This window comes from Lissotriton helveticus, chromosome 6, assembly GCF_964261635.1.
Source record: "Lissotriton helveticus chromosome 6, aLisHel1.1, whole genome shotgun sequence".
NCBI lineage: Eukaryota > Metazoa > Chordata > Amphibia > Caudata > Salamandridae > Lissotriton > Lissotriton helveticus.
In genome coordinates, this window is record NC_136067.1 from 1,890,486,406 (window position 1) to 1,890,504,067 (window position 17,662).

Genomic DNA, 17,662 nt, shown 5'->3' on the forward strand with positions numbered 1-17,662 from the left:
TGGTTTCTCTTTGTTCGCCCTAAGTTGGAAGGGTATGCTCAGACGTGAGTCCCTTGCTCCCTTTGCCACTGGAGTCAAGCAAGCCCGGCTGAAGACGGCTGTAATGCCAGAAACCGGTCCTGGGTAGCTTGATTCCGGTCCAGGGAAGACATGGATTGGCAGTTCGGGCTGGACTGTTCCCATGAGGCACAGGGTGGTACTAAGAACACATCCGTCTTTTCTTCCTAAAGTGGTGCCAGATTTCCATGTCAATCAGACCATTTCTCTGCCCACTTTCTTTCCCAATCCCTCTACTCCAGCTGAGAGGGCTTTGCATTCTTTGGACCTGAAAAGGGTTTTTAAATTCTATCTGGATAGGTCCAAGTCTATACATCAGTCTGATCAACTATTTGTTAACTATGGATCGATCAGAACAGGTCATGCAGCCTCGAAACGTTCTGTTTCGAGATGGATAGTTTCGTGTATCAAGCTTGCTTACCAGTTGGCGCAGAAGACTCTCGGGTTTTCTCCCAAGGCGCATTCCACCAGGGGTAGAGCTGCGACTGCGGCTTTTCTCCATAATGTGCCCATGTCTGAAATCTGTAAGGCGGCGACTTGGAGGTCTGTGCATACATTTACCAGACATTACTCTCTTGATTCTGACACTAGAGCAGATACCCAGGTAGGCCAGGCCTCCTTGCGGAATCTGTTTAACAGCTGAATTCTAGGCTGTTATGATTGGTTTTTGGTTGGGTCATGTATTTCTCATTTACCTGCAGGTGGTTGATGGGCTTGCTATTCTATTCAGTGCTTATGACTATTGATGAGGATCCCCTGGAAGAGAAGGATAAGTTACTTACCTGTAATCCTAGTTCTCTTCCAGGGGTATCCTCATCAAAGTCATAAGCAACCCACCCGCCTCCCCAGGCAAATGAGATTTGTACGTCTCCGACTTATGGTTGAGCCCTGACTTCAGGGTTATGCAAAGAACAACTGACCTAACTGTCATCCCTGAGGCATGATGGGAAGCCTGGGGTCATGGCTGCCTTAAAGGCACTGTGCCAGGTTTTGTTGAAAATTCTTTCATTTTCTATGTTATTGCTTTTCAATGCAGCCTGTGGCTAACAATGTCTATTTATTAGCAGTTCTCAGGATTTGAGTGTTTTTACTCATTAAAACACAGAAGTTCAAGGGCTATTGGACCGAATGTGTTTTTTATTTCCTTGCTAATTTCAGTGCATGTATGAGTAATTACATTGTTTAGCCTCTGTTTTGGGGCTGCATTGTTATGAGAATAAATAATATATGTACATACATATATGTGGAGCGAGATATATATATTTTTCCATATATATTTTTATATTGTTTCCGGGGTCCCGCACATGGGCGGGAATATTCAGTGCTTATGACTTTGATGAGGATACCCCTGGAAGAGAACTAGGATTTACAGGTAAGTAACTTATCCATTCAGCAGAGGGTGTTGATAATAGGAAAGAGCCTACAGAAGTAAACGCAACAGTTACCCTGATACCATTGTTGGTGTATGAGCACTTTCAAAGTGTGTGCATGTATATATATATATTTAACTGGTAAATTGATTAAAGAAAAGTTTATTCTGCTCTTAAATCCTGGTTCATTTCCTGCCTCACCCGGTGGCCTAAGCAGAATCTCGTGGCCATATTTTGCAATGCTCCAGGGGAAGACTTTAGAGCATGGGTACTCACAAACTTTCTCTCCGGGGCCAAATTTACAGTGTGGTTTATGTACGAGGGCTGCACTGGTGGGGGCGGGGTCAGTGGGGGAGGGGCGGGGCTAGAGCAACAAAAAAAACTGTACCATGAGGTTGATCACAGGTCCCTGCAGCGGGCGCCTTCATCCACTGAGCCACCAGACCCAGCATACACACATCTCTCTCTCTCTCGTTCTTTCTCCCTCCCTCTCTCTCTGTCTCCATATGTCTCACTCACTCTGACTGTCCACTCCCTCTCTACCTCTGTCTCACTCACTCTGAATGTCTCCCTCTCCATCTCTGTCTCCCTCTCCATCTCTGTCTCCCTCTCCATCTCTGTCTCCCTCTCCATCTCTGTCTCCCTCTCCATCTCTGTCTCCCTCTCCATCTCTGTCTCCCTCTCCCTCCTTCCCTGTGTCTCCCTCTCTCCTTCCCTTTCCCTCCTTCCCTCTGTCTCCATCTCTCTCCGTCCCTCTTCCTCACTCTGAGGTCTCCCTCCCTCACTCTGGCACCCTCACTCACTCTGGCACCCTCACTCACTCTGGCACCCTCACTCACTCTGGCACCCTCACTCACTCTGGCACCCTCACTCACTCTGGCACCCTCACTCACTCTGGCACCCTCACTCACTCTGGCACCCTCACTCACTCTGGCACCCTCACTCACTCTGGCACCCTCACTCACTCTGGCACCCTCACTCACTCTGGCACCCTCACTCACTCTGTCTCCCTCCCTCACTCTGTCTCCCTCCCTCACTCTGTCTCCCTCCCTCACTCTGTCTCCCTCCCTCACTCTGTCTCCCTCCCTCACTCTGTCTCCCTCCCTCACTCTGTCTCCCTCCCTCACTCTGTCTCCCTCCCTCACTCTGTCTCCCTCCCTCACTCTCTCTCCCTCCCTCACTCTCTCTCCCTCCCTCACTCTCTCTCCCTCCCTCACTCTCTCTCCCTCCCTCACTCTCTCTCCCTCCCTCACTCTCTCTCCCTCCGGCGGGCTCCCTCACTCTGGCGGGCTCCCTCACTCTGGCGGGCTCCCTCACTCTGGCGGGCTCCCTCACTCTGGCGGGCTCCCTCACTCTGGCGGGCTCCCTCACTCTGGCGGGCTCCCTCACTCTGGCGGGCTCCCTCACTCTGGCGGGCTCCCTCACTCTGGCGGGCTCCCTCACTCTGGCGGGCTCCCTCACTCTGGCGGGCTCCCTCACTCTGGCGGGCTCCCTCACTCTGGCGGGCTCCCTCACTCTGGCGGGCTCCCTCACTCTGCCGGGCTCCCTCACTCTGGCGGGCTCCCTCACTCTGGCGGGCTCCCTCCCTCTCCCTCCCTCTCCCTCCCTCTCCCTCCCTCTCCCTCACTCTCCCTCACTCTCCCTCCCTCTCCCTCCCTCTCCCTCCCTCTCCCTCCCTCTCCCTCCCTCTCCTTCCCTCTCCTTCCCTCTCCCTCCCTCTCCCTCCCTCACTCTCCTTCCCTCTCCCTCCCTCACTCTCCTTACCTCTCCCTCCCTCACTCCTTCCCTCACTCTCCTTCCCTCACTCTCCCTCCCTCCCTCTCCTTCCCTCACTCTCCCTCCCTCACTCTCCCTCCCTCACTCTCCCTCCCTCACTCTCCTTCCCTCACTCTCCTTCCCTCACTCTCCTTCCCTCACTCTCCTTCCCTCACTCTCCTTCCCTCCCTCTCCTTCCCTCACTCTCCTTCCCTCACTCTCCTTCCCTCACTCTCCTTCCCTCACTCTCCTTCCCTCACTCTCCTTCCCTCACTCTCCTTCCCTCACTCTCCTTCCCTCACTCTCCTTCCCTCACTCTCCTTCCCTCACTCTCCTTCCCTCACTCTCCTTCCCTCACTCTCCCGCTCTCCTTCCCTCACTCTCCCGCTCTCCTTCCCTCACTCTCCCGCTCTCCTTCCCTCACTCTCCCGCTCTCCTTCCCTCACTCTCCCGCTCTCCTTCCCTCACTCTCCTTCCCTCTCTCCCTCACTCTCCTTCCCTCTCTCCCTCACTCTCCTTCCCTCACTCTCCTTCCCTCTCCTTCCCTCACTCTCCTTCCCTCACTCTCCTTCCCTCACTCTCCTTCCCTCACTCTCCTTCCCTCACTCTCCCGCTCTCCTTCCCTCACTCTCCCGCTCTCCTTCCCTCACTCTCCCGCTCTCCTTCCCTCTCTCCCTCACTCTCTCCCTCACTCTTTCCCTCACTCTTTCCCTCACTCTTTCCCTCACTCTTTCCCTCACTCTTTCCCTCACTCTCTTTCCCTCACTCTCTTTCCCTCACTCTCACCCTCACTCTCCCTCACCCTCACTCTCCCTCCCTTTCTCTACTTTCCTCTGTCATCTCACCCTGCCTGTGTGTGCCTGGGCTGAGACAGCTTCTGGGCACACACACACACAGCCTCACCCGAGCACTTCACAGGTCTTTAAAAGACCATTTGCATGTTAATGAGACTTTGTTCACCTCTTAGCCCCTTGCAGCTCCACTCTGACTATGGCGGGAATCGCCCCCGGCCCCCACAGAGCAGCAGAGTCTTTGAGTCGCGCTGCCGCAGGGGTGTTTGCTGACACTCTGTAAAAAAAAATTAAAATGTAAATACGGGACATGTCTGCAAGGTCCGCGGGCCGCCAGGGAAGGCTTACCGGGCCGCTGACGGCCCGCGGGCCGTACTATGAGTACCCCTGCTTTAGAGCATAGTGACCGCAAAATGACTGTGAGGTAGCCTACATCCGTTGCCAGGTATACACCTCTGGCATGGACATGGTGTGCCATTGTCACCTTACCCCTTTTATAGCATGCCATGGCACAGCATAGACTTAAACTCCATACGGGGTGTAGCGCAGATGATGCATGCCTTTAGCCATTTGAAAGTGGTGGTCTTTGCTGCTCGGCCAGCAGCAGTGCTCTCAAGGGTCAAAACAAGCTGTTCTAAAAATCAGAAGTCCTGTTTGGTCCAAATAAAAGTACACCGTGTGTTTCATGCCCAAGTTAAGAAAGGTCTCATCCAAGGAGGCATGGAAAAGGTTAGCAGAATAGTTCTTCATTTAGGTAGAACTCTGACAAAACATTCAGAACGAAACACGAGTGAAGCAGAAGAAACCTCCAAGCCACTGTGCAATTTTATGGATCACTGCAAGGTGACTAGGGTGTGAAGCACACCTTTGCACCAGGCCTTTGTTATGGACATTAGGAAGGCATTAGACCATCAGAGCAGTTTAAGACTGCAGGGTGAGTTTGACTTGAAAGTTTTATGTACCAACCTGGGACACACAAATTAAGGTCCCAAATGTGTCTGAATGGCATGCCAGAGCGACATAAATGCATTAGGCCCATTTCTTGATGACTCGATGGCTCTGAAGAATAATTTCTCTGACCTATTGTGGTGGGCCACTGTGTCTGCGAGGTGTTTGCACTCCTGTTTCTGCCAATTACATCCTCAACTGAACATATAGGTGGGATGATCTCCACCAATTCCCAGTGACAGAACCTCAGCCGTGAGAAACAGCCAGATTAGAAGATCTTTTTCCTGCCCATCTCTAGACACTTTACCTCCATGTTCATGATGGAGAATGTTACTTTACCAATCTGACCACTACATATTGACCTGGGTATTCCTGGACACAAAGGCTAGACCAGTGATTTGCAAATCACTTGCTCATATTAGGGTACGTTTCTCTTTTTCTAATGTCTACTTGATGCTCTAATGTTAGGTCAAGTTTTGTGTTGGGGCATTGGGGGGACACCATTGCAACCACCTAAGCTTAAGTGGCCTTCCTTCTCTGGTGGTGATGCCCATCATAGTGGACAGTGTCTCAAACACCCTGGCCATTATGGGAGCAGGTTCTCTTCGTTACAAGTACCTGTTTCTCAGTGAGTGTCCATCTCTCTGTCCACTTGGTGGGACCAGCAGTTGCGGCTGGGACCAAGATTGAGCATGTACCTGGAATGAAGTCAGCTGAGTCAGGGAGTCAGTTGCTGAGGACAGTGAGGAAGACAAGCTGTAATGGAATTCTCAGTACCATCACCAAGGTTTTGAGAAGAGGGTCTGCTAGAATCTCTCGCTTTCAACTTCTGCACTCCGAGCATCCAGGGTGGAGTCTGAGGAAAGAATGGAGGACAACTTGGAGGCAAATCTGTGGGTTCATCTACATGCGACAATGTGTGCATCATCTTCTCCAGCTGCTACTGGTATGAATTGAAGGAATTCAAATTGTGCACCATGGAGTCCACAAACACTGAGTGTGCTATGTGTCCCAGAGAAATAGATGGCTAATGCTGAGTTGCCTCCTTGGAGCTTAAGTGATGTGTCCGATACCAGTGCACAGTTCCCTTCCTCAAGGAAATGAGCTAGCAGAACAGTTGGTGGCCACATTGCCCCTTGTTTTGTGGGTGTCCTCCCAGGAGGATATGAGTGGGACATCCAGTGGCTAGCTTTGACGAGGCTTGCACCTCCCAGTGTTCCTTTCCTTTTGTGCATCCTGTTTCTGAAATGAACACTCTAAATGTATCTGATACAGTAGGGCAGACCCTGCCTACCTGTTTCTTTCCTGGTTGGTGCTCTTCTCAGCAGCGTCCGTCCTAGTGCAGAAGTCAGTCCTACCTGTATGGGCAGAGCGGGTTTGAGGCGGATTGTTTATTCTAGATGGGGAGTGCAATTGAGACCACCCACAGAGTGGAAGGGCTTGCCCGCGACGACCTCCCATCACAAGTCACCAGAGACTTCGAACCGGGGTACGTGCTCAGGGTGGGAGATGGCCTCGGTGTAGCAAGCAGCTAGCACTTCACCCAGGAGGAGACCTTTCAGTGCACCAAAACCTGGGTCTTCTGCACCCAGATAAGTAGCTGGATTTTATCGAAGCATGTGGCAGAGTCTCCGTAGCAGGAGGTCTTGTTCTTGAAGGATCCACCTCTCTTGGTTGCTTCATGTCCTTCACCAAGACTGTGACAGAGGTGTCTGACTTAGAGAAAAAAAATCTGTGCGCATGCATAGGCGGATGTTTCTGAAATCAAGTTTTAGAAAAATATTCACAGATAGCCAACTTTGTGTTCACAAGTGTGTGCATGCACACGCAGTGGCGGTCATCTGTGAATGGGTTGGAAGGCTACTCACAAAGATTAGGGCTACAAGCAGTGTGTGAATGGGATGTAGTGCTCTGCAGCTGGTGGGGAGGGCCTTGGAGCTTCCAGCAAAGTTTAAAATAAAAAAAGAAATTTCATAATGTTTTTGTAAAAGCGTGTAACGGCCCACAAGTCCTTACACTGAAGGGGACTACTTTCTGGTTGGTGCTGACTTTGTGCTTCAGCACAGAAAGGAACCAATGGCTGAAGTGGGCTTTATACGGTCAGGGACTTAAGTAACATGTGAATAACAGTACAGCAGACCAATGGATAAAGAGGGCTGCCTGAAAACCCCTCTAAATAAGTAATCTTAGGAAAATCAAGGTCTTTTCTAATGCCAGACCTGAAATCCATTAAAGAAGTGTCATAATTTACGGCGTGAATAAGATAGTGGAATGTCTGAAAGACCAGGTGCATCACTTACTGCAGTATTGGAACTTTCATAGATTCACATGCCTGAGTTATTCCCCGTCGTCGAGACTGGAGTCTCCGGTATATAAAAAAGCAATGCATAGCAGTATTGCAAACTGAAAAGAGTCCTAGGCCCATTTTCCTTTTGCAACCCATAGCCTTCGTTATGTAAAAAAGGCCCAAACTTTTCCCTGAACCAATCAGCTGTCCTCACCCTCTAGAACACTCCTTAGAGAACCTCTTGCCCCTCAGATTTTCTACCGCACGTTGTGCTAGGGAGTCTCCTTTGAGCTTTGCTCAAAATCTTCATTTTATACTCTTTGACTGGAATTTGGGGGTTCCCCTTCTTCTAGATTGAGTTTTTGGAAACTTCTCTATTTCTTCTACCATGGCTGACAAGGAGAAGAAAAGCTTATTTAGAGCTTGTGCCACCTGCTCTAAGAAAAGGCTTTCTACAGATTATCCCCATGAAGACTATATATATTGCCTTTACCCAGATTATCAGGCGAAGGAGTGTAAGATTTGTCGCACTTTCTCCAATAAGACCTTGAGAGATCGTGAAGGAAGGCTTCTATTCTGGCTCCAGAAGGTGAAGGCCAGGAAGGAGATGCTCTCAAGTGACAGTGAGGAGGAGTCAACATCATCCAGGAGATCTCAAAAGAGGAGCAGATCTCCACAGGCTCATACCTCAGGTGAGAGGCCTGAAACAAAAACCTAAAAACACCACACCAGGGTCTTCGGGTCGCAGTCCCTCAAAATCTCCTTCAGGAAAGTTTAAGGAGAAGAAGGGTCATGTTTCAGAGGAGAAACAGGCTAAGAAGACTTCATCAGAGCCCTCAATCTCCTCCAAAGGTAAAAATTACCATCAAAAATCAATTTCTACACCTTTTCAGGTGAAAGAATCTGCGTCGTCGACGAAGAGAACATCATCATCGACGAAAACTGAGGGAAAGGCTGTATTGCCATTGACGCTTCCGCCGTCGACGACAGAGTCAACGACATTGACGACGAGCCCTTCGTCGACTAAGGCAGTGACGACCATGTCGTCGACGGGATCGTCGACGACGACATCGACCATGGGACCGTCTACGATAGCGTCGACGGTTGTGATTTATTCGACGACGATCTCGTCGACGAGGGAAAAAACACCGGAGAAACGATTTTTGGCCTGGAAAAGACCAATAATGGCAGAAGTTACATCGCCAAGTAAGGTATCTCCATTGGTACCTTCTGGAGGAGGAAGATTCGGAGGAAGAGGATGATGGTGGTCCTTTGGATGTATGATGGTACAACGCGTACCGTTACAACGTGTCCCTTTACGATGCAGTTTCAACAACGCAAGTCGTTACAACGACTTGCGTTGGTGGGGGGGGGGGCTGATAGTGAATAGTTTAATTTACTATTCCAACACCAGTCCCCGTGGATAGTAGGGAAGGTGTTGGATAGTAACTTAAACTATCCCCTATCCTAGAGCGCCCTCCAGCGAAAGTCGTTGTAACGACTTTTGTTGTTAAAACTGCGTCGTAACGGTACCGCGTTGTAGCGGTTCCGTTGTAAAGGATGTTCCCCGTTCCTTTTGGGTATGCTAGCAGCCCATCTCAACTAAAGGTTAGGTACCAGGAAGAAGACTCGCAAGATGAGTATGAGGTTGATCAGAGTCATCCCCAACATCACCACCACCAGGCACAACGAGAAGAGATGACAAGTGTGCCCTCTTCGTTGTTGAGAGATCTTCAATCCATGCTGGAAGATTATAGGAGATATCCTACACCTCAAACGACTAAGGAAATCCCTGACGTAACCCCTCGGCCACTCTCTGTACCGGGTACGCCGGTGCGCAGATGAGCGATCTTGCCAGAGCCTTTGCGTAAGTCTCCGCCATCGAGACCTCAGCAGTATCCCGACACTACTGGTGAGGAACATGAGGATGGGGAGATTACGGATCCTAGCAAGGAGTGGGACGATTACCTCATTCTTTCACCTTCGTCCCCTTCAGCGAAACCCGTGGATTCCCCACCAGAGGACATTGGGGGGTTTCATAACCTGATGGAAAGGGCCACTAAAAGATTCTCGCTATCCATGTCGGAGGATAAGACTGATTGCTTTTTATATGACTTTAAAGAAACCGATCGCAAATCGGTTCGATCTTTGCCGATTGTCAGTCATATTTGGGAGGAAGGCCTAAAGGTGATGGAATCACCAGCTACAGTGACCCCAGTACTTGCGAGATTAGACAAAAAGTATAAAGCGCCGGCCGATGCCCCAGCCTGCCTTTTGGGTCACCCCAAACCGGATTCGGTGATTACACAAGCGGCGCAGCAGAAATCAAGAAACCCGTCGGCTCCGATTACAACACCCCCGGACAGAGAAGGAAGAAGGCTGGACAACGCAGGGAAGAGATTTTCCTCGATGTCAGCTCTGTTAGTAAAGGCTGCAAATGCTCTAGTCATCCTGGGAAGGTACGACAGGCAAATGTGGTGCGACCTGTCACCTTATATTGACCACGTGCCGGATGCGGAGAAGCAAGAAGCCAGAAAGATTCTTTTGGAGGGGGAAAGGACTTCGGCGGAAATCAGACTGCGCTATGGATATAGCGACTACAGCTTTCAGGTTTCTAGGAGGAGCGGCGGTGCTGCGCAGACAAGGGTAGTTAAGGGCTACGGCATTCAGACCGGAGGTCCAAAATAAAATCTTAGATCGTCCGTTCAACAGTGAAGACTTATTCGGCAAGCACGTGAATGACGCGCTGCAGAGTATCAAGAAAGACACTGATACTGCCAAAGCTTTGGGAACTCTGCAATACAGAAAGGTTCCTTTTCGTGGCTCTAAGGGTAGGGGCCAAACATCATACAGCGGAGGATATCAGCAAGGGAGATATTCTTCTTATACCTCCACTTCTCAACCCTACCGTCAGCAGTACACACAGCAACAATCGGGAGGTTATTCCAAATCTGCTCCAAGAGGTAGAGGAGGTCGTCAGGGTAAGGACGCCTGACGACAATGACAACCTGCGAATGCTGATCACACCGGATACACTGTGATCGTATGTTCCCCTGGGTGGAAACATGTCCTGTTTTCTTCACAATTGGCAAATAATAACCACGGACCGTTGGGTCCTCAACATTATTCGATTTGGCCACACTCTAGAATTTCTTCAGACACCCCCTCGGACGCCACCGATGCATCACAAGGTCAATCAATTGCATCAAATCCAGAAGGAGATTCGGACAATGCTCCGAAAGGGAGCAATCGAACCGGTACCGAATTCTCAAAAAGGAGAAGGATTTTACTCCCGATTTTTTTCTAGCCAGGAAAAACATCCTACAATGGTGTCCTATACTGGATCTCAGATCCCTGAATACCTATCTCAAAAAACAGTCATTCCGGATGATTTCTATACAGGACATCCTTCTACTTTTAAACCTGGGGGATCATATGACCACCTTGGACTTACAAGACGCGTACTTTCACGTCCCAATCCATCCTGCATGGTGGCTGGGGAACATTGCCAATTCAAGGTACTGCCTTTTGGCCTCAAATCAGCCCCAAGAGTGTTCACCAAATGCCTGGCTCCAGTGGCAGCTGTTTTAAGGAAACAAAAACATCAAGTTTTTCCTTACCATAGGCGACTGGTTGGTCAAGGCACCAACAGAAGCACTAACCAGAGCGTTAACGGGGGCGTGCAAAGACTTGTTCACCAAGCTGGGATTGACTCTGCACGAAAAAAAATCATCCCTTCAACCAAAGAAACCGATAATTTTTCTGGGAGCAGTCTTAGACACGGAGAAAAACAAAGCGTTCGCCCCCACAGAAAGACAACAGAAAATAGTGTCCCACTTCCAGAGATTTCTAAAAAAGAAAGTATCTTTCAGTACGCAGGTACAAATCATTGCTGGGGATAATGTCATCTTGTATTCCCCTCGTGCCTCACTGCAGATTAAGAATGCAGCCGTTACAAGAAAAGCTCGACCTCCAATGGCGTCAAGCACAAGGATCCTTAGAGGATGTGGTGCGAGTGACACCGGTCATGCTGCAGGCAGCAGCGTGGTGGACGCAACAGCAAAACGTCTCTCAAGGACTCTCATTTCTCACGGCTCCAGCCCCATTGGTAGTAACTACAGATGCGTCCCTGGAAGGATGGGGGGCATTTCTGCAGGACCTGCAGGTCAGCGGTCGTTGGAAGTTAGAAGAACAACAACTGCACATAAACTTGCTGGAACAAAGGGCAGTGCGCCTCGCGTTGCTGGCTTTCCTGCCATGAATCAGAGGTTTGTCCGTGTTGATAAGAACAGACAACACGACTGCAATGAACTACTTAAACAAGCAGGGAGGCACAAGATCTCTCTTCCTTTCTCAAGAAGCGCCGAACATATGGAAATGGGTTCTACAACGAGGAATATCCATGTCTGCAGAACACCTACCAGGGAATCAGAACAGCAAAGCAGATACTCTCAGCAGGCTCAAAACTTCCTACCACGAGTGGGAGTTGGACCAGGGAGTCCTGGACAGCATTTTTTGAACACGGGGCAAACCAACGGTGGACCTCTTCGCCACAAGGGAGAACAAGAAATGCCGGTTTTTCGCAAGATGGCTTCCCCAGGGTGGATCTTGGGGGAATGTGTTTTCGATGGCATGGTTCGACGTTTTTGCCTACGCTTTTCCCCCGATTACCCTCCTGCCAAGGGTCCTCAGGAAAATAAAGAAGGAACCGTGCAGGCTGATCCTGATAGCCACTTTGTGGTCCAGACACCACTGGTTCGGGGAGCTTCTGCTGCTGTCAGAAGTGCAACCTATTCGCCTCCAGCCGATACCATCGCTCTTGACAATATCCCGGGGACAAGTGCTCCCTCCGGACCCGAAATCCTTGCACTTAGCAGCCTTTCTCTTGAGCACTGTTAGTTCCAACATCTGAATATTTCGCAGGAGTGCAGAAACATACTATCGAAGGCTAGGGCAGAGAGCACAAACAAAACCTAAAGGATGAAGTGGAAAAGGTTTTGTCTCTGGTTTCAAAGGAATGGTGCCCACCTCTGACGGCGGCACCTCTTGAAATCATCCCATACATCTTGCTGTTAGCAAAGTCTGGATTAGCTCACGCTTCTTTAAAAATGCATTTAGCTGCAATATCCCGATACAGGAGATCTGCATCAGGCCCTTCCTTATGGTCAGCCAGGATCATCAAGCAGTTTATGAAGGGATTATTCAGGGTTTTCCCTCCAATAAAACCTCCGCCACCGCTCTGGAATCTCAACATAGTATTGTCTCAATTGATGAAACAACCTTTCGAACCCATACACAGAGCGGACCTTAGATTTTTATCTTGAAAAGTGGTGCTTCTCCTCGCTCTAACTTCAGCTAGGAGAACTACAAGCTCTCACAATTCGAGACCCTTTTTTGCAGTTCAAAGAGGACAGAATGATTCTGAGGACTAATCCAAGATTTATTCCTAAAGTGCCTACTGATTTCCATTTGAATGAGCCATTGGTGTTGAAACGATTCTTTCCTCAACCAACAACAGCGGCGGAAAGAGTCTTACATTCATTAGACGTTCAGAGATGTCTCAAGTTCTATCTTAAAGAAACCAAAGGTTTTCGAAAATCTTCATAGCTCTTTGTCGCCTTCAGTACACCCAGGAAAGGTTTTCCTTTATTAAAACGTGGAATTGCCAGATGGATTTCCAGTGCAATTGTTTACTGTCATCAAGCTTCTGGGAAGCCTCTGAACTCACGAGTTCGTGCCCATTCGACAAGAGTAGTGTGCACGTCCACGGCATTATTTGCAGGAGTGCCTATACAGGATATCTGCAGAGCAGCGACCTGGGCATCTACACACTCATTTACCAAGCACTACTGCTTGGAAGCAGCCGCAGAGACGGAAGCGGCGGTGGGAGAAGCGGTGCTGAGAAAGATAATCCAGTGACGGTGAGCCTTTTTTACATCCCTCCATCCTCTTTTATCTTGTTTACAAAGTCACATTTATGATACTGTACTAAGCTTTATAATACACAAGTTGTGTTGCACAAGGTTGAAATATAAGGAACACATGTGCTTTGTGATGTTACTGCTCACTATTCTAATTCAGGCGTGTGAATCTATGAAAGTTCCAATACTGGAGTAAGAAAACAAGTTACTTACCTGTAACTGTAGTTCTCCAGTATTGGAAGCTTTTATAGATTCACATGCACCCACCCTCCTTCCCCCGAGAGGCTCACCTTGGATTTGGCACGGCAAGTATTTAGTATGCACAAGTGCGCGAAAATCTGAGGGGCAAGAGGTTCTCTCAGGAGTGTTCTAGAGGGTGAAGACAGCTGATTCGTTCAGGGAAAAGTTTGGGTCTTTTTTACATAACGAACACTATGGGTTGCAAAAGGAAAATGGGCCCAGGCCTCATTTCAGTTTGCTATACTGCTATGCATTGCTTTTTAGGTTTCGCCCTGGGCGTTGCAACTGCGAAGCAGTTGCTCCGCCCACGGCGAAATCTCATGATCCTACATATGGGCTTTGGTTCCGCCTCTGTCTCCCATTGGCTAGCTCCATAAATGGAGGCTAGCCATTGGGAGACAGAGGCTGTCAATCACGCTTTCTCGTGAAAACGCGATTCGGGGGCGTTTCTCTGTCTTTTTTTAAGCCCCGCCCCTTTGTCCTGGGCCGCGCTGTCATTGGCTGCCGGCCCGGGACACCCCTGTGACGTCATTCCCCGGGCCGCGCTGTGATTGGCTGGCCGGCCCGGGACCTGACTTGTTTTCCATTTCAAACACTGTAACAATTGAAACAAAGTTTCCTTGTAATTTTAAGAGTTTTAAATTCATTAGACGCACTGGGAACCCATTGGGCAGCGGTTGTAAGGAAGAGCAGTCCACAGATGCGATCCATGCCTCTTTGGTAAATCTGAGTACGAGGGCGTTCTGCCAACCTCGTCCCTACCCCCGCACTTCCACGGACTATATCACAGCCGAAGGCCCAGGCAGCGGGCAGCAGCTGTTCCCAGACTCTCCGCCAGTCTTAAAATGGCCGCCGTGCCGAGGACTCGCTGAGCAGTGCGCCCCCTCCGCCGCCGCTGCTGCTTCCTTTCCGGCTTTCTCCCCCGCCCGCTGCTGCCGGAGCTGCCATCCCTGGAAACCTCGGTCCATATAGCGCTGCCTCAGAGCCTTCTGCGGCGAGGCGCTCCGGCGAGGGCTGGGCGGCACCGTTAGCATCGCGACTGTCAAACGGCGGCCCATCCTCCCCGGGCCCAGCCGCAGCGGCACCGGTGAGCGGTGAATGCGTCTCCCGGCGCTATTGTCCTGAGGGTGTCTGGTTCCGGCTCTTCTCACCCCACTCAAGGCACGGACACTAAATGAGGGTCCTTTTCACAAACAAAGAAGGGGGGTGGGGTTGAAAAGTTTCATTTTCTTATTGTTATTGTTTAACGGGCAGTTTTATTCTTCTTTTTTTATTTTCTCTCCTTTAATATTATTTACCCCTTCTGCCAACAATGAAAAAAAAATCCATCCGCTTCTGTTACAGATGAAACTCCTCTCCCGAGTGACATCCTTTACTGGATAACCATGAACTGTCACCGCTTTATGCCCAATTCCTTTTAATTAACGATGCATGCATGTTTCAGAGGCCCAGCAAAGTATGGTCATGACTAGCGGTGCGTTTTAAAAACTGAATCGCTAGGAGAAATAAGCACTCGGGATAAATGTTTTAATGCATTTTTATTATTGTTGGTAAGGGTTTTCCATGCAACAGACTTTGTTGTGTTGTTATACGGTGCCTTTGGGCAAACGGTAGTTGTATTTTTAATGCTTTTTGTACGTAAGATGAATCCTCCCTCTCCTATTCTGTAAATACATGAATAATTTATATGTTGAATGGCTACCGGTCTGCATGTGAAAATGGTGTCGTAGTCATAGGAAGCACTGCCATCTCGAGCACCGAAACGCACATTAAGTATTCCGTTGTTGCTCTTATTCTGTGGAGTGGACGGGGTAAATGACGATGAATGCACCTTCCTTGCTTATTGGATGCTATGTTGATCATTTTGTATAGGGGTTTGTGCCAGCATACGTTCGCTTCAAAGCGCTTAGACGGGAACCGGGGGTTGGGAGGGGGACGGATGGAAAGTTGAAATAGCTAGTTATTGACTACTGCGTTGGTGTAAAGAAAAACTCGACTTATTTAGATTACATTTGAAGACCAGTTGTGTCTTGGAGAGGTCTTGAAAATGAGTCAGAAAGTGGTTGTTTGGATTAAACCGGTTGGCGTTAATCAGTGCCGTCGATATTTATTGTCAAATAGGTATAATCGACAGCAGGCTGCAGTCTTTTTCTTGCACACTGTAGTTTCATATAGAGCTGTCATGTTGAAAGTAGGATATACTTACGTTTCTGTAAGCCACCTAACACCTTTTGAAAAGAAGAAGGCACTGCCATTCTGCAGTATAGTGATCTGCATAAACTCTTGAGCAGGGTACTGAGCCCAACCCTTTTGAGGCAACTTCTGCCCACTTTAAAGTGCATAATTAGCAACTGGACTGTCTAGTGCTGTCATAAACTGGGGAAAAAATCTACAGGCCCTCCTCAACTCAAGGTCAGATCACTAGCAGAATGTAATTTAATGAAAAAATGTCTTTTTTTTTCACTTTCTTTAGAGGGGGGTGGGGTTGGCAGGCTTGCAGACTCACTGTGGCTCATTCGAAAGGGGGATGAGGGAGGGGGGTTTCATCATTAGAGGGAGGCGGGACCAGTCTGAAGAGATGGCAGAGAGGGGCTGTTTATGTAACACTGAGACATCCCTGACACCAATCACAGTATCTGCTTAGCTGGCTGGTGAGGCTGTTGAAGATCCACTCCTATGTCAGGAAGGCCTGACATGCAACTACGTCCTCTGCACACGCCAACGTTGGAGCCAGCTACCTGTCAAGCATTATCTCCGTTTCTCCACAGGCAGTCCATTTCTAGTCTCACCCTCTTATTTGTTTCGGACATCGTTCGGACGTGGCTGAGCATGCCTCCCAATGTGGTGCTAATGGTATCCGAGCAAAATCCTTTGGGACATGGAAACGGTGTCATGCGTCATACGGAATCGAAGTTTGTGCGAGAGCACGCTGTGTCCCATTGATTCTTCCATTGCTTGCCTGTCCGTGTCAGGTGTGCCTGCTGCATTGTTAGTGACTGCAGAGGCTATTGGCAATGTAAATGACAATGCCATTTATTTATCTGTTTTCAAAACCAACACATAAATAAAAATGTTGTCATTTACAATGCCAATAGCTCTAACTTTTCCAAAGGCGAAACCATTGCATTGTAAATGCTTGTTTATATACCGGAGACTCCCGTCTCGACTTCAGGGAATAATTCAGGCATGTGAATCTATGAAAGCTTCCAATACTGGAGAACTACAGTTACAGGTAAGTAACTTGTTTTCTTATGGATCCTCTAATATGTAAAATCTGAATTCTAAAATAGGCATTTCTAGATAATATTACTTGTACAATCTTATTATTCTTCATGAAATAAACAGCCACCACTTTCAGTGAGAGAACAGTGGTTTGCGGTTGCCTTTATGGCAAATAATCCTTTGTACGAAAGTGGCAGAGCTGCACCTCAGAGCTTTGATCACACTTTCACAACACATTACTGTATTGACGTTAATACAAGAAAAGATTTACAGGTGGACAAGTGGTGCTCAGAACTGCTTTGTTCTCTGGCCTGCCTCCACACTAGGATTTTAATTGCTATGATGTGCCAACCACTAGATAGCAGAAATTTGCACAGCAAGTGAACCTGTGCAGTCTCAAGCTGAACAATGTTTTAATTAATAAGAGTAATTTCTTCGAGCGGTCATTGTGGAGGCCACCAAGACTGTTCCATATTTAATCTGCTACGTAAAAACTGAGTACATTGAGTAATATTCGGGGGATTTTGAAAGTTATTGAACTCCGTGTACTTTGTTTCAGAACCACGCTATTTTTTTCTTCTTAGAAAAAGTGGTACTCTATTTGTTCTGGATTTTGTCTAGATTTATATCTCAACTACAAATTCTCTTCCCTTGTCTTCTTCCCCTGGCACTGAGACTTTCAGGACAACTGAACGGGTGCGTGGATCTTCAAAGTCATCCTCTGAGGTTCTGTTTATTCCTTGGGTGTATGATCGCTTTGGACATATGTACATTACAAAACCAGCCATGGTCACCTTCCGCTCAGGATTATGTCCTGAATTTTCCATAACTTGGACATCCAGCCAAGCTTCGGAGCAAAGAGGGATATAAATCTGTTGTGCTCGTGACTACTCCACTGGAGAGCAGACTCAGCCACATAAACTTTCTCCAAAAGTTCTCATTTTGTAATAATTGTATGGCAGCTGGGCAGACTTACTCCTTCATTTTACAAGCACAATCAATCTGAGTCATTCCTCAACTTGGCTAGCAGACCTTCCGTCTTGTTCCTAATACCGAACCTAAATATCCGTC

At 48.5% G+C, this 17,662-nt stretch overlaps 1 protein-coding gene across 4 annotated transcripts in view; it reads left to right on the plus strand.

The window, feature by feature from the left end:
* Positions 1–17,662, plus strand: part of DISP1 (dispatched RND transporter family member 1) — a 659,288-nt gene that overhangs the window by 594,014 nt on the left and 47,612 nt on the right. The gene's annotated exons all lie outside the window — the stretch shown is intronic.